A 15,241-nucleotide genomic window follows, 5' to 3' on the forward strand; every position below is an offset into this window, starting at 1 on the left:
TTTATAACAGTATATGCTTTTATTGCAACAAAATATTTTTTTTCTTTTTTTAATTTTTTTTAATGAATTTACTTTGCAAGTATTGGACTGCAAGCTCAGCCTGGCAAATTTGTCTTCTCTAACATTTGATTTCTTCTCTTTGCCATTTATTTTTCTTCACCTAGCTGTTTTTGCAGAAAAGAAATTTTGTCAACATAGCTGCTCTCAGCATGGTGTCCATAGTACCTCAGTAAAATAAAAAAAATGATGTCTGGACATGTGTAGTCTTGCGGAAAACAGTCCTACGTTACTCACTGTCAAGTCTAACAGTATAGCTAACAGTATTTCTGAGGGGTGGTGCTCTTCAGGAAATAATAAGAAGGGAAAAAAAAAACAACAGAGAAGAAGAAGAAACAGAGAAGAAGAAACAGAAAAAAAAAATCAATATTGACTCTTGACACATTTTCATTTACATCCCTGCATGGCTTTCAGTCTGGTCACAAATCAATATGCAGCTTTTAACACTGCTCAACTAGTTTGTTCTTTGTAAAAGAAGAGAGATTTGCCTCAAGTGGCTTGTTTTTCCCTTTGGGCTCTGGGCAGACTCTCCACCATTAACACAGTGTGATTCTTTGAAATGAAGTTGAGTTTATTTGACTGCTCTTTCTGTGAATGATCAGAAGAGCTTGAACTGTAATATTAATCACACGACACTTTCTTCATCACCACTTACAGTCAATTGACTTTGTACTTAGTGAAAGCGTCTTAAGCAGCCAACTTTAATGCATCAGAGGGTAGGAAGTCAATAGGAGGAAGAAAGATTTATTTTCAAAACACACAGTATACAGCTGCTGCCTCAGAAGCTCTGAGCACTCTATCACACCGCAGATACGCTATTGCATGTTTGGTATTTACATGACGAAGGCATCTGCATCACCTCCATTTTCTTGTGGAATCATACTCCTCAATCAGCTGCAGCTTTTCCTTCAAGCTCATGTTTACTTGAGAGATAAAGGAACCAAGTAGTTCAAAAACTATTTAGTTTCAGTTCAAGTGTCTTCAGATTTCAACAGAGAACTTTACTGACTCATGAAGAAGATACCTTCTGTTTCAGCTAGACAGATGACTGCTACTCAAATGCCAGGCATATGTCATGCTAATAATAATACCCAGATGCTTAACAAATGCCAGTTTGCCTAGGATATTTTAATAGCCACTTACTATTAAATGTGGGCCTTCAAAAAACATGCCTTTATTATAGAAAGAATTTTGAAGATAGATATCTACATGACTACACATGACTAGTGATAAACACATTAACAGTGTTGTTTTTTTTGCCCCTGAAGTCTCAGCACACCAGTTTGGGATATTTCTAGCACATCAAGCCTCCACCGAATCCTTGCTGTTAAGGAAGTGCAAGCAACATTGAAAACAAGAGCCTAGAGGATAGATTTATTAAATGAAGTAATTTTGTAGTGTTCTTTGCTAGAAGCAGATTCTGTAGGAAAATACATCATGCCACAAAATGGGCATTCGTGACCTTTTTTTTTATGGCATATTTTAAATGTGCATGACCAGAGAATTCCAGCTTGTGTAAAGAATACAGATTGCATTGCTTTCTTGGGGATTCTCCTTAAGTAAAAAGAATTCCTCAGTGGTGTGAAAGTAAATCCTAGAACAAGTTAACTCTCTGTCTCCAGATTTTTCTTTTTCTGTCTAATTATCTACATACATAGACACGTAAAGTAAAGTATGGCAAATTCATAAATGCTCATATGCTGAACAAGTTACAGATCACCTTGTGAAGTAAAACTGTTTTGCTTCTGTTTATCCTGTGAATGAACTGAAGTTGATTGAAGTGATAAACTGAGTATCATTTGGATGGAACACACTGAGCATATTTCACTTGAAACAGATTTTGCTGGTTATGAATTTTTCAAAATTTCCATTGACTGGCCCAAATTATGTGAAGCAGCTGTCAGTCTCAGACCGTGGAAATCAATTTTTATTTGACAGTCCAAGTTTTCTTGACATTTGTCTCTAAGGAGTTTTGAGTTACGGGACGACATGTGTTTTCCAGTGGAAAAGAACAGACTCAAAATAAGAATAATGAAGGACTTTCAAGGACACTCACAGAGAGAAATTAACAAAGAAGTATTCTGTAAATCTGTTTTTTTTTTGGGGGGGGGAGGGGGGGGGGAGGAGGGAGCTTAAAAACTTATTATATCAAATCAGGGAAGAAAAACAAGTAAAAATGGTAAAATTAAAATATATCCAGATTTTAATATGGAAATCGATTTTGCATGTCATCGGTTTTGCACAGTACTTTAGACCTCAATTCCTAATTTAAATGCAACATGCACTTTTTCTCAACTTTGTCCCTTGACATTTACAAAATAGTAGGAAGAACTCAAATTAATTGCTTAATTAAAAAGCATAAAGTCATATTTCCTGTGGAGCGGATCTGTTTCAACACAACTTGTACACCATGTACTAGTACCAAACACATACGACTTGTACCACTACTCACCAAAAAGTCCATTAAATGTCAAGTCCATAAGCACACTCCAGCTGTTTTGCACTGCTCCACCAACAGAGGCTGAGGTAAAACACCCCTTTTTGGAGGGATTGGCTGTCATACAACAGCTACAAGTGCAGACAACGCACAATACAGCATAGAGCAAAAGCAGTGGGAGAGTGTGAGCCAAGCACTGCTCAGCAGCCAGCTCTACCCTATCGGGTAGCAAAATGTGGGCACACAGTGAAGATTGCAATGGGCTTGCTCAGCGCACACACACCCCTTTCTGAAATTCTCCCCCTTCTACCTACTTAGATGAAAAATGTGAGAATCATCTTTATTCTGAATTCATAACAGATATAAAATTTCATACCCATTATTATAACACTCGCAGCTCTTCTGATTTCTTTTATACACCTTGTACTTTAAAAATTCTTCCTGAATACCTATCATACAAAATAAGAAACGAGTACTATATCTATTGGTAGGAGAAAATCTAAAATACAAGATCACCTGAGTAATTTTACATTTGTCAGTTAAATGGGCCTTCCCTTATTACTGAGAAATAGAATAGCAATGTAGATCTTTCCCTGGGGCAGAAGATAATTGCTGCAGCCTCACCGCTATGATTTCCCCAATTTACAGAGAAGTAAGTGGAAAGAAGAGGGAGCTGAAGCATTTTTGATTTTGCTCATCAGATCAATGGCCAGGAGATTGTAGAGCCACACATCATTTCCCACTGGATCAGTGAGCAGATACCATTAACTGCGGCTGCAATATCACAGGGTAAAGTGGAGAGAGGTAATGGGCACACAGAGCTGGATACTTGGGTATGGAGGACAGGGAGAGATCGGTGTTGTCTTAAAGTTCGCAGCAATATTGAATTAAGCACAGTGTAATGGATTATTTCAACTCTGTCCTAGTTCAGAGGTATAGTGTAGTACAGATAACACTAGGCAGAATTTTAGTGGCCTTGGGGTGAAGATAAATTGTTCCAAGTCTCTTGAAACCGTGCCTAGCACTCTCTCTTGGAGACCACATCTTTGAAATGCAACATACGTTTAAGTGGACAGTCAGAGTTCAAACATATGCAGTCAGACTGGTAATTTCACAGAGGACTCCATTTGGAATGAATAAGAACATGAGGATAAGGCCATGGGAATCTTTCACCATCTGTGATAATCATTCAGAAAAATCCTGGCACACAATCTGCAAAAGAAAATTCTTGAGGTTATGATTCCAGGATTTATTTGAGGTTTCAAATATTACATTTTTTATACCTTATAATTGTTCTTAAAAACAGGTGATTTTTTTGTGGCATAACTCTTGGAATGAGTTGCCATTCAATAGAAACCACTGCACAAAAAATACTCTGCTCAGGCTCAAGGCAGCACTTAGGTCAATTTCCAGTACAGCACTCAATGTAGGCTGCCCTTTCAAATCACAGTTCCCAAAATGAAAAATTAAAGACTGTAAAATCTGCCTAAAGTACATTCTGCTGCTGCTGCCCCTTCACAAGGATGAGCCTGCCTCAGCACTTGCTGTGCTACCTCCAAGTAGGCAGTCAGACCCTTGTTTCCAGGACTGTTATTTCCCATAATAGTGAGGGAGTCTGCATCAAGGTATTCCTAGGAGTTTCCAAGGGAGCCCAAAGCCTGCTGAGTTGCTTATTTCTAGTCCTTCTCTCTTCTGGTGTAAAATGAACAAGAAACAACTTAGGACAATATTAGAAGAATATTCCTGGTAGGAAAGTTAGTTCCTAATCCTCTTAATTAGTGATTGAGTTATGCTCAGTACATGACACTTTCATGTTTGCATGTTTTAAAATTCTTACATAAAAAGTACTTAATCAGTTCATGCTCTCCATCATTTCTTTTGACAGCACGTTCCACTGGCTAATCATTTATTCCTGAGTCAGTTGCAGCTTGCAGCACGCTGGTTATTAATCAGATCAGGCGTTGTCTTCATTAACACTGAAATTCAACTGGAGAAAATCGTCCTATTTCAACTAGTCTTATCCCAGTACAGAGGTGAATGTAGACGGAATGGAAACCACTTCCAGACCTGAGGTCTGTCCTCTGAGGGCATGCAAAGGAAAGTCTTGTTGATGATGCTGATTTAGTTTTGTCTAGAGCTTAAAAACGCAACAAATCCAATCCTCAGACCTCATAGTCCAAAGACAGTAAATACACAGACAGAGGAAAAATTTGAAAAGCATCTTCTTTTTCCTTTATTTACTATTGTTAAAGAATTCTTGATATCGAAAAATTTGCATTTGACTAATTACTTCTTATCAGCATTAGAAATAGGTTTATTTTGTGTGAAGTCTTGGGTGGTAGTTAGGATAGACAGTTACGCACTGGAAAGATGAAGAGAGAGAGGGCTTCATGGAGGATTTGAGTTGTAGGCAATCTTGGACTGTTGTATCGTCCTGAGAGTCAAGTGTCTACCACAAGCTCCTCTCTGCACAGGTTGGCACATCACCTGTTCACAGTACAGGCACAACCCCTCCCCTGTTTTGTTGGCCCCATGTACCAGCTAGTGACCTGCCATGTGTGACATACAGACTTCTGTAGCAGGAAAGAATCCGCCATGCATGCTTTGCTGCTCAGCAAGGTCTGTGTGCTCACAGCAGCCCAGCAGCAGGGCTGCTCATCAGCAACACATCCCTTTCTGACCTTTCAGCAATATGATCTTCCTTTGAGATGTTGCTTCCTTGTGCATAGAAAGGCAGACAGGAGAGATTTGCCTTCAAAAATCCAACATCCAAATGGCTATCTATCTATTTTAATAACCCTGGAATCATGATAAGAGGCTGGTCTACATGAGTGTTATCAGTTGGCAAGGAAATAGATAAGTAAATGCAAAGGTATAGACGGATGTTTCATTTTCTGTCCTTGCTAAGATAACTAAATCACTTTAGCCCAAATAAAAGTTACAAAACAAAATAAAAATAGCAGACATGCCTACCCATGCATAAGGGAAATGTATTAAGGTAATATTTTAACCTACTTTTATGCATTAAGAGTGTCTTTAAAAGACACACAATTGACTGAATTCTGGATTGGTTCAGAGCAATTAAAAACAGCTCTCTGTAGAGTAGTGACAAAAATGTAATAACAACTCTACAGAGTCCAGGCACTAATAACCATGCCTTTCTTTCCCTTATGCTTCTCAGGAGTGAGAGATTAGGACAGCAGTTCCTACCACAAGCAGTTCTATGAATTTGCTAGCAGAATATTACATTTTTATAATCAACAAAAGCATTTTAAATATCCTCCTAGAGACACCAGGTTAGAGAGTTGGGCTGTACAGTATAAAGTGTGTATGCTTACTTTTCCTATGTGAGCATTTTTTCCACAAATTTCCATAAAAGTTGCCCACAAAACTACACGTGGTTAGATACACAACTTCTTCAGGCTACAGGCAGGTATTGTACATTCTAGCAGACCTACCTATATTTTATATGTGGTACCAAAAGATGTTAAAATCATGAAGAATCCTTACTACTGTCATATCCATCATTACATTTGAGATCATAATCTGTGGCCTTGGAACAAATTTGCACTCATATAGATAAATATGAGTTCCTTTAAATAAGGGTGAACTTGTACATTTTCCTTGTTGGGAACAGCCTGAATAGCTTAGAGAGGACTAGTTGGCATATGCTCCAAGCAGGTGCCAAAGAGCAGAAGAGCAACTAGTGAACAGCCACAGAACAGTGTTTGAGCTTGTAACCTGGCACTCAATGCTATCGGTGCAGCCCATGGTACTAGTGTGTGCAGAACTGCTCTGCTCCATACTCTGCTGCTCCTACTGGTTCTTGCCTGCTCCTTTTGATTTTGTATTTGTCCCCAGGGCTTCCTTGTTGGGCTGGGATGCTGCAAAAAAAATTTTTTCCTCAGACAAAAGCTTTCTTTTTTCTCCCAATAAAAGCTGGTCTTGGAGTGTGAATACTAGGGGTAAACAAGTCCCAGGGGAAGGGTAGGGAAGAAAAAGACTATTCTGAGATAGGAAAGCCCTTATAATGGAGATAAGCATTCCCATGATCATATGATGCTGACTATCTCCCAGTGAGTAAAAACTTCCAGCAGTCAGTTCAAGTCCTCCACTGAGATCTTGGATCTTTAATGAAATCAGATAATAATGCAGGCTGAGGCAGATGAGATAGAGAAAAGGAACTGGACTTTCCATCCACATTGTGACCTTGCCTGAAGGAATTATACTACAACTATCAAGTACAGTACTATCATCTTTTGGCACTGATTTAGTGAAAGATTCATATTTTATTACCTACCACTAACTTTTACACAGATAGTGTCTTGGGGAATAGGCATCCAGTATTTGTATGCATCCGATAAGCATAAACATACATGAAACAGATCTTTTGGAAGAAATACGGCTATGCTTTAGCAGTATCACTGTTCCACAAAATAAAAATTATCTTCTGTTTACCAAATCTAGAAACAAACATGTTGAGGATATCAACATGCTTTTATAGGAAATAAGGTTGTGAAAGTCAGGGAATTATTTTGAGCTCAGTTATTGAACTCTGAAAGGATAAGACTGAAATGGCATGTTCCCTTCCTTATATTTTTCACACATAGGCTTTCTCTTACATCTTAATGAAGTGCCCAATCTAGTTTTGAATAGCTCTGGACAGAGATTTACTCCCCCTACCCCTGCACCCCCCCTTTTTTTTTCTTTTTTTCTGAAGAAGGAATTTATTTATTTATTTATTTATTTATTTATTTATTTAGTATTCAGATTAGCTATTCATAGAGTTGTATTTACAAGATATAGTAGGGATACTTAAATGAGGCACCATCCCTTTCATACTGATATTAAACCATGCAGAATGATCTAATTATCATGAATTTAGCAAACTAGCAGATGTGTGAGAACAGAGTAGGGTACGTGGGGTTGTGAGGGTAAAAAGCTGCAGAAGCTGCTAAATGAAGGCAGCTTGCACTGCCACACAGGACCACAAGAGCAGCAGATCCACCGTGTTGCTGGCGCTGTTACAGCAGTATCACTGCTCTCTACAAATTCATCGAGAGCAGAGCATGTACACTTGAGGCCAGTAGACGGAGCTCCACTGGCAACACCCTGGAGGCTATGCTTTAATACCTAGCTGATCCCTTGGTGCACAAGGATACTGCGTCTTTTTGCTTCCTGCAAGGAAAACAACTCCGAACAGAATTACCATGCTGTTTCTTTACAATAGCGTTTTCCATTTCTGTTTCCCCCATCCCCTGAAATTGAAGCTGGAAGCAGATTTTGGAAATGTACTGTAGATAATTCAGATATCCAGTTTGTTACAACCTTCTCGATACGTTATTAAGGTCCTGCCTCTCTCAGTGATTACAGATGCCTGCCAGTCCCACTACAGTTAACAACTCAGCAACTACTCCTGCAATGCTTTCTTTGCAGCCCACCTTCAAGGAAACTGGAATAGAAAAAATCACATGTATGAGCGCAGAATGTAGTCCACAGATTGCAGTTTTCAGAAGACAGCTGTTTTCTAGCAAAAAACTATGAAAAACTTGTTTGTGGTGAAAGGATGAGATTAGGGGTGATGAGATGATGAGATTGTAATGGTGCAAATTCCTAGAGTTTTTCCTGTGTGAAAAGTAGGAAAGTCTCAAAGGACTACATTTACGTATGTATATATGCACGTAGACATAGTACTAGGGACACAGTTTAATGAGCAATATTGGTGGTAGGTGGACAGTTGGACTAGATGATCTTAGAGGTCTTTTCCAACCGTAATGATTCTATGGTTCTCTGTAAAGATCTGTATATATTTAAAAATACCTGCCTTGAAAAATCATATCTGTATCTATTGAATTCTAAAAACACTTCATCCTTACATCATTACAAGATCCACTGCTGTGATATCACTTAATTTGGTAGTCAACAACATTTTTTGCTAGTAGCTGTACTTGGGTACACAACAAAAGGTCTCCTATATTTAAAGTGAATAGCTCTGCTGAAGTTCTCATCAAAGTTTCAACGTGTGATATTTTTTTCTTTATCTCTTATGTCATTTAAATCGGTATGTCTTAAGAAATATGTATATCTTATCAGAAAATAATGTAGTAGAGTGTTGATTTCTAATACAGTGATGAGACAGATATTCTGCTTCTCTTTTCAGTCTTCAGGTTCCCTCTTACTGTCCACCTTTTTTCTGCTGTCCCTTTGTAATTATTTTCCCTTGTACTTCCTGACACGATGTGCTTACACTAATTGGACACCTAAATCACAGTGAGTAATTTGCATGTGGTAGTCTCTAGCTTTAAAAAATGCCAAATGTTGCCAGCAGGAATGAAAAAAAGGTGTTCAGACAACGGAGAAAAGGACGATGTTTTAATAACAGGACATGGAAACCCTGTTAAGATCTGTTAGCATTTTAACCATTTGGATAAAACAGATTAATGGCATTTGGATAAGGTGTAGCTGGGAAGTAATGTCTTCTACAGATTCTGCAGTAAGAATGAGATATTCTTGAAGCTGAATTAAAGGTGACATTTCCATTTGAACCACACCTGCTGCTCTTACAAGAATAATGTTTCTTGTGTCCTCAATAAGGACTGTTTTTTCCTTTTCCTGTGCATTTAAAACTTATTATGGTACATTTGATAATATTTAATGAATTTAACTTTTTTTTTTTTCTTTTTTCTCTGAAGCCTCATTCCCTAGATGCATGTGATTAAACAGGAGAAATAGAATAGAAGAATCCCACTCAAATTATCAGCAGCCTATTGACATGTTCTAACGGCCATGGAGAACAGTTTGTAAACGTTATGGAAGTGTTCTCCAAAAGAGAAAAACTGCAAGGCTTAGAGCCATTGTTTTTTCAATAGATTTTAGCAACATTATGATTTTCTGGGGGTGTGATTTACCTCTCTGAATCCAAGTAAATTCTGTGTCAGAAGGCAGCTCTTCAATGGGCTGTGACTGAAAGGCTTGGGGAGTTTGGGTAAAGGAGAATCCTGCTCCTCAGTTCTGGCATCAGAGGGTATCTTTTCAGTACCCAGCATCCCAGAGGACAACGAGGTGTGGGAGATGGAGCTGCCCGTTGGCAGGGCTCCCATGAAAGAAAAATCTGTAGTGCTCTGGGGCCATGGAGATGCTGAGCAACAGTTCCAGCTTGATGTCTGTGGCTTAGTGGTTATGTCTTTTGGAGATAATTCAGGCAAATGTAAGTTCCTTTTTAGTCTTTTGATGTCAGATCTGCAGTTTTAGATAAATAAATTGGTAATAACATCTGACATCATCAACTTGTTAATGGATGTTTTATCCTCTGGCACCAATATTATCTTTTATGCACTATGTACTCTGTCTCAAAAAAGAAACTACAACACCATGTACAATAAGATTTTAAAAAAAGGAATAGCAGAATATGATGGGCATTAGCAGGGAAGGATGGACATTGTATTTAAGATACTTCATTAAGGCTCAAGACATTCAAGTCCTGTTTCCACTTTGCCTAATGATTACCAGCTTATTGGAGAAGTGACTAAGCATATTTGTTCCTCAGCACCATGTCCTACAATATTTCCTTTCTTCATCTCATCTAATTACATTCAAACTATTCAGGTTAGGGACTTTCTCTAAAATGATTGACTTAAAGAGACCTCCTGTACCTAGTGCACTGGCTACGTCTGCACTAGTAAATTAAATAATGACATCATACTTTAAATAATACCAATTGCAATAATTAAATGGTGACATCAAAATTAAAATAATGACATCACACTTTCGATAATATTAGTTTCAATAGTATTAACAGAAGTTACCTATATCTTAAAATAATGTTTCATATAATACCTCTAAAAGACACACATATTAGTTATAATAAAAATACTATCATAATTGTATATAATATACTCAAAATGCCTTTTTTTTTTTTTTTTGCACAGCATATGATTGCACATTATACACATTTAACAAATTGCACATGGAGTTCACAACATGAAATATATCATCCCATGTGGAGCCAGTGATGTGTCCCTTCTAACTCCAAATATTCTATGATCCTATGATAAAAGTTACATATTGTATCCTTTTTCTCAGCAATCTGTTTAGCCGTAACACTTTTAACTTCATGAGACACTACTGCTTTCTTTCACTCTGGGTAGTTAACTGCACATTATAAAAGTGTTATGTGTTGTTTTCATTTATATTGTTTGACTACTATCGTATTCTCCCTTTTAACATTTGTTAATCTAGTGAAAAACAATTCCTGTCAGTAAGACAAAAAAGGAATACATTTCTCCTTTTAGTTGAATTACACTTTGAGCTAGAAAAATTTACACGAATTCTCCCTCTGATGTAAATAAACCCACAGTAGTTCCAAGGAAGATATAACGGAGTTCCACATTTAATTTTGTGCAGACATTTGGGGAAAGAACTGTTCTGTAAAAGCAAGTTCTGTCACTTTTAGGTACTCCTGGAAAAAATGGGGTAGTGGTATGGATTTGATTAGCTCATCTCTTTTCTTTGACTCTGAGACAGGGAAAATAATGAATGACTAATCACTTCAGGTTACTGTTTTTACACTGATGCTATTAGAGAACCAATTAAAAAAGTCAGACAGAAAGCTATAGAGATGTGATTATGTTACAGTACTAATACAAGGAAATGTGTATAGATAATTATTCCTCAGTACAGATAATTCCAACAAAGGCTAATCAGAAGACATATCAAACACACAGAAATCACATTTCTGCCTGAGTTCATTTCAAGTGGGATATTTAAAACTGCACATTCGTTATGACTTTTTAAACAATAGAAGAAAAAATTATCCATTACTCTTTCCCTTCCTTGCCTGGTATGATATTGCCCTGCAGTTTATGGGAGCTCTGCTATGGAAATGAAAATGGCCCCTTGGCAAGGGGCAAACAGGGCCTTCCACTCCACTCTCTTAGAAGTTTTATGCACAGTTCTCCTGCATTGGTCATGTCTGTGGTGCAATTCAAAGCAGTTTGGACTTTCCTTATGTGCCACTGGCTGGCAATAGTATCCTGGAGACAACCAAACCACTGCAGCCTATGACAGGATTGCACAGGCATTAGCTCAGTGGGCAAGAGGGGATTGCATCTCAGCATCAAGAGACGCTGAATTAGCCTCCAAGGCTGGCAATAACAAGGAGCTTCCAGCAGCCTAGGTACAGAAGGGAATAGGGCAGGCATTTAATTGAGATACTGCCATGCCACCCTCTGTGTTTGATTTCTAGGAGTGAGGAGAGTGCAGAAGCAAACTTGTCAATGTTGTTATTTTTAAATATATTCACCATTCTAATGCTACATTTTGAAATGCAGAAAAGTGCTCTTTTGTGTATGCAGCTCCTTCTGACACGCTGCACTATATTTTGTTTTCCCCTTTCTCGTCACCTCTCTCTTGCTTTTCCCCCTCTGAAATGGTGCTCAAATTAGGGCCTGCCTCTCTTGCTAGAAACTCACATCTTATCTCAAAACATGACTCAGTACTGTGCTCTCCCTCTCTTTTCCATTACTCATACCATGTGCCCCCCACAAAACCATATTATTCAGTCTTGAAAATCCTGATGCAACTCCATTCACATCAAAGTAGTCTATTTGTCAGCTTCTCTATCACCTAAAAAGCTCCATATTTACTGTTGAAATCCCTGAGCAGTTCTGCTACACTCCTGCCTTCTGCCACGTACAAAAACAGTACTTCTACCATGCCACTTGCAGGGAATTGACTGATTTGATGCATGAATTGTCTCTCATATTCCCTTTTTCACTGCCTGCTGACTTTGTCTCTCTTCAGCATATTTGTTCCTCAGGGCAGAAGCACTGCTCAGAAGGCATTTAGCATGTGTGGAGCAGTGCTTGAGTAATAAATACCAGCTTCTTTGTGCACCTAAACACAGAAGGCACCACTGATAGCTCCAGCTTTATTCCAAAATGCATTTTTATATCAGTGCTTTAAAGTGTTTCGCAAACCAGCATTTTCCCCAGAAATGATGCCCTGTGTTTGTGAAATAAAACCTGTGAAGAACTGCTTGTTGAGATCTATTAATCAAACTACTTAAAACTTGCAAAGCTTCTCTGCACATGCTAAGCCCCCATGAACTCAGCCACATTACCACAAGCAGTTTCTTGAAGTGTACAACTCTAAATTCGTTTCTGGATGAGCATGAACTGTAGTCAGAACGGGCAGTAAAGGTGATCTGAGTTGAAAAATAAAGTATGGTAGCATCGTCATAAACTCTAAAAAATTGCAGTCTTATATCTTCCTAAGGTTACCTAAAAAGATAAATTCTAAACATGATTAGGCCTTGATATAACCTCCTCCATGGACTTTATCTTTTGCTAATTTTTTAAGTCTTAATTAGTATTTAGCATTTATGTAAGTCTCTGTGATTTAAGATGCGGAATGATATATGAGTTCAGCAGAGTCCTCAGCTGAAGGACGAGTATTTTAGTGAATGTGAGACCTGACCCAAAGGCTATTTCCAGCAGTTTGTCATTTAGTACAGGGAAGGTTAGGTAGGTTACAGTGATATATGATATTTCATGCTCTGAGCCTAACAACACAGTTGAATTGCTCCTATGACTTTCATTAACTGTATCTAGCTCTTTATATATACATACATACATACATACATATATATATATATATACATATAGTAAACTGAAAATGTGACAGTGTTTTACCTGTGACTGAAAGAAAACTGAAATGCAGGGCATTGTGTTTGATTGGTCCATAAAAACTCCACACTGTAAGCCTGAATGCAATTTTCTACTGAGTTTATTTTGCACTCATTTTTATACCAGAGGGGAGAGGGGTAAAACTTGGCTAGGGCTCTGGGCAGACTCCTGCCAGCATGCTGCATCAGCGGACATCGCGGTGCAGTGGCAGCCAGAGGACACCGGTGAAAAAGAGCACCTGCAGGTGTTCTGCAAATGGCACTGAGCTACAAAACGAGTAGAGAATGAATGTAAATGGGCAAAATGTGATGAAAAATGTCTAAAAGCTGAGAGGAAGAAAGACATATGGGTAAGCTTTTCTGCTTTGGGCAACGAGTTGGTGGAACAATTCCTCTTTTCCTTTCATGGATACATAAGAATTAGAGCTACTAAAATTTGAAACAGAAAGATATAGGCTTTTTTTTTTCTAAACAAGTAGCTTTAAAAAAGTTTCTTTACTCCTTGTTACCATTGAGCGCCTCCCCCACTCCCCAATATTTTCCATCATGAGAACGATAAATATGTAGAAAAAATCTGGAAGTAACTTTATTTTCTCTAGCTAACTAGATAGACACCAGCAAATACTAATAAGCAATCATTTCAATGGCAGTTCATAATGTAGATTATAGTCACTAACATTTTCACCAATAATGTCTCTATTTTTTACTGAAAATCTTTTCAGGTGAAAAAATCTAACAAGCTGTAAGGACCTGATTCTGCCTATATGCTGGTGAAGCAATTTAGTTCAACTCAAGTTTCTTCACAGAATACTAAGAAGTAAGAGCTAGGACTCTGCTGTGTGCCCCTATATCTGCTTAGAATTTAGCATATGAAGTTTCCCAGTAGTGACATTCCTGCAAAAGTATCTCAGAATGTCTAAGCCAAATAAAAGTTCAGATACATGCAGATAAAATTGGAAAAAGCTTTCTTTTAAGGTCATTTTAGGTTTTGGTTCCACCAGGTAACAGCTGAAAACACTGTGCAGTTTTCAACAAAAAAAAACAAACTCAGTCCTTTAGGCATAAAACTTCTGAAAGCTAGAAATTATAAAAATCAACTGTCCTTTTTCAGAAAGTCAGCAGCTGTGCCAAAAATACTTGTGTTTTTGATTTTCTATTGGTCTATGGAGGGAGTGGGTGGCCCTATTTGCCCCTTGCCAAGATCATTTTCATTTCCATAGCAGTGCTTGGAGGAATTTAGGAATTTAGTGTTCACAAGACCATAAGAATTCTACTACCCGTGCCTACAGTAATGTCCTCACCAAGGCAAGGTCGAGAATAGTATTCCAGGACTGAGTGGCAAAAGATTCCATTCTCTCCTCTGTGAATGCACAGGCATAACTGAAAGTACCATCTCTGGTATACTATCATGGTCTGGTGTGACCACCAATACCATGGTGGTAAAGGTCTGGAGGGCATCCACAAAATAGCACTGTTTATTTCATTCAAGTTATCCTTGACGGGGAGAGCATGATGCAGGCACACCACTGAGAAATATGCCCCAGTTTACAACCTCTTCCCATTGTATGACACTAATTTGATAATGAAAGTGTGGTTAGAATTCCTTTAATCCTGAATAAAGATTTCCCACAATGGTTTTCCTAAAGTAAGTAAAATGATCTAGACTTTCTCCTCAATGTCATCACACTGATCGTCACTAATTCCGTTTCACTTTGCTGCATGAAATCTCTCCTTTTTTCTAAGACTCCAACTGATTTAAAGTATGAGATGAGTCAAGCGCATTATTTCAAGTGACTTATCATATCCATCTTTCTAAAGCAACTATTCCACAGTGTCTTCCACCCCCTCTTAACAGTCATCTGCATTTCTTCTATATATGGAGCAAGTAAAACTCTTCTGAGGGAAGGAAGAGCCCAGTAAGCTGGTGAGCAGCTGCAGAAACTCATGCTGAATGCTCTCCTTTCCATGAATGATTCCTCCCCACATCTTCAGGGAGTCCTTGACTCATTGTGCCTTTCAAGAGACTGTGAGGAGACCACAGTGGCTCTGATCTTACCTCTTGT

At 38.2% G+C, this 15,241-nt stretch overlaps 1 protein-coding gene across 5 annotated transcripts in view; it reads right to left on the reverse strand.

The window, feature by feature from the left end:
• The window catches only part of HS3ST5 (heparan sulfate-glucosamine 3-sulfotransferase 5), a 179,199-nt gene that overhangs the window by 26,693 nt on the left and 137,265 nt on the right, over nucleotides 1-15,241 (reverse strand). The window contains exon 1 of one of the 5 annotated variants that reach the window (XM_052683510.1): nucleotides 2,510-2,712. The exons of the other annotated variants lie outside the window; for them this stretch is intronic. The gene's annotated coding sequence lies outside the window, so the exon portion shown is untranslated. Of the gene's footprint in view, nucleotides 1-2,509; nucleotides 2,713-15,241 lie in introns of those variants that run through there. 5 annotated transcript variants of the gene reach the window in all.

This window comes from Tympanuchus pallidicinctus, unplaced genomic scaffold (assembly GCF_026119805.1).
Source record: "Tympanuchus pallidicinctus isolate F22 unplaced genomic scaffold, pur_lepc_1.0 scaffold1, whole genome shotgun sequence".
NCBI lineage: Eukaryota > Metazoa > Chordata > Aves > Galliformes > Phasianidae > Tympanuchus > Tympanuchus pallidicinctus.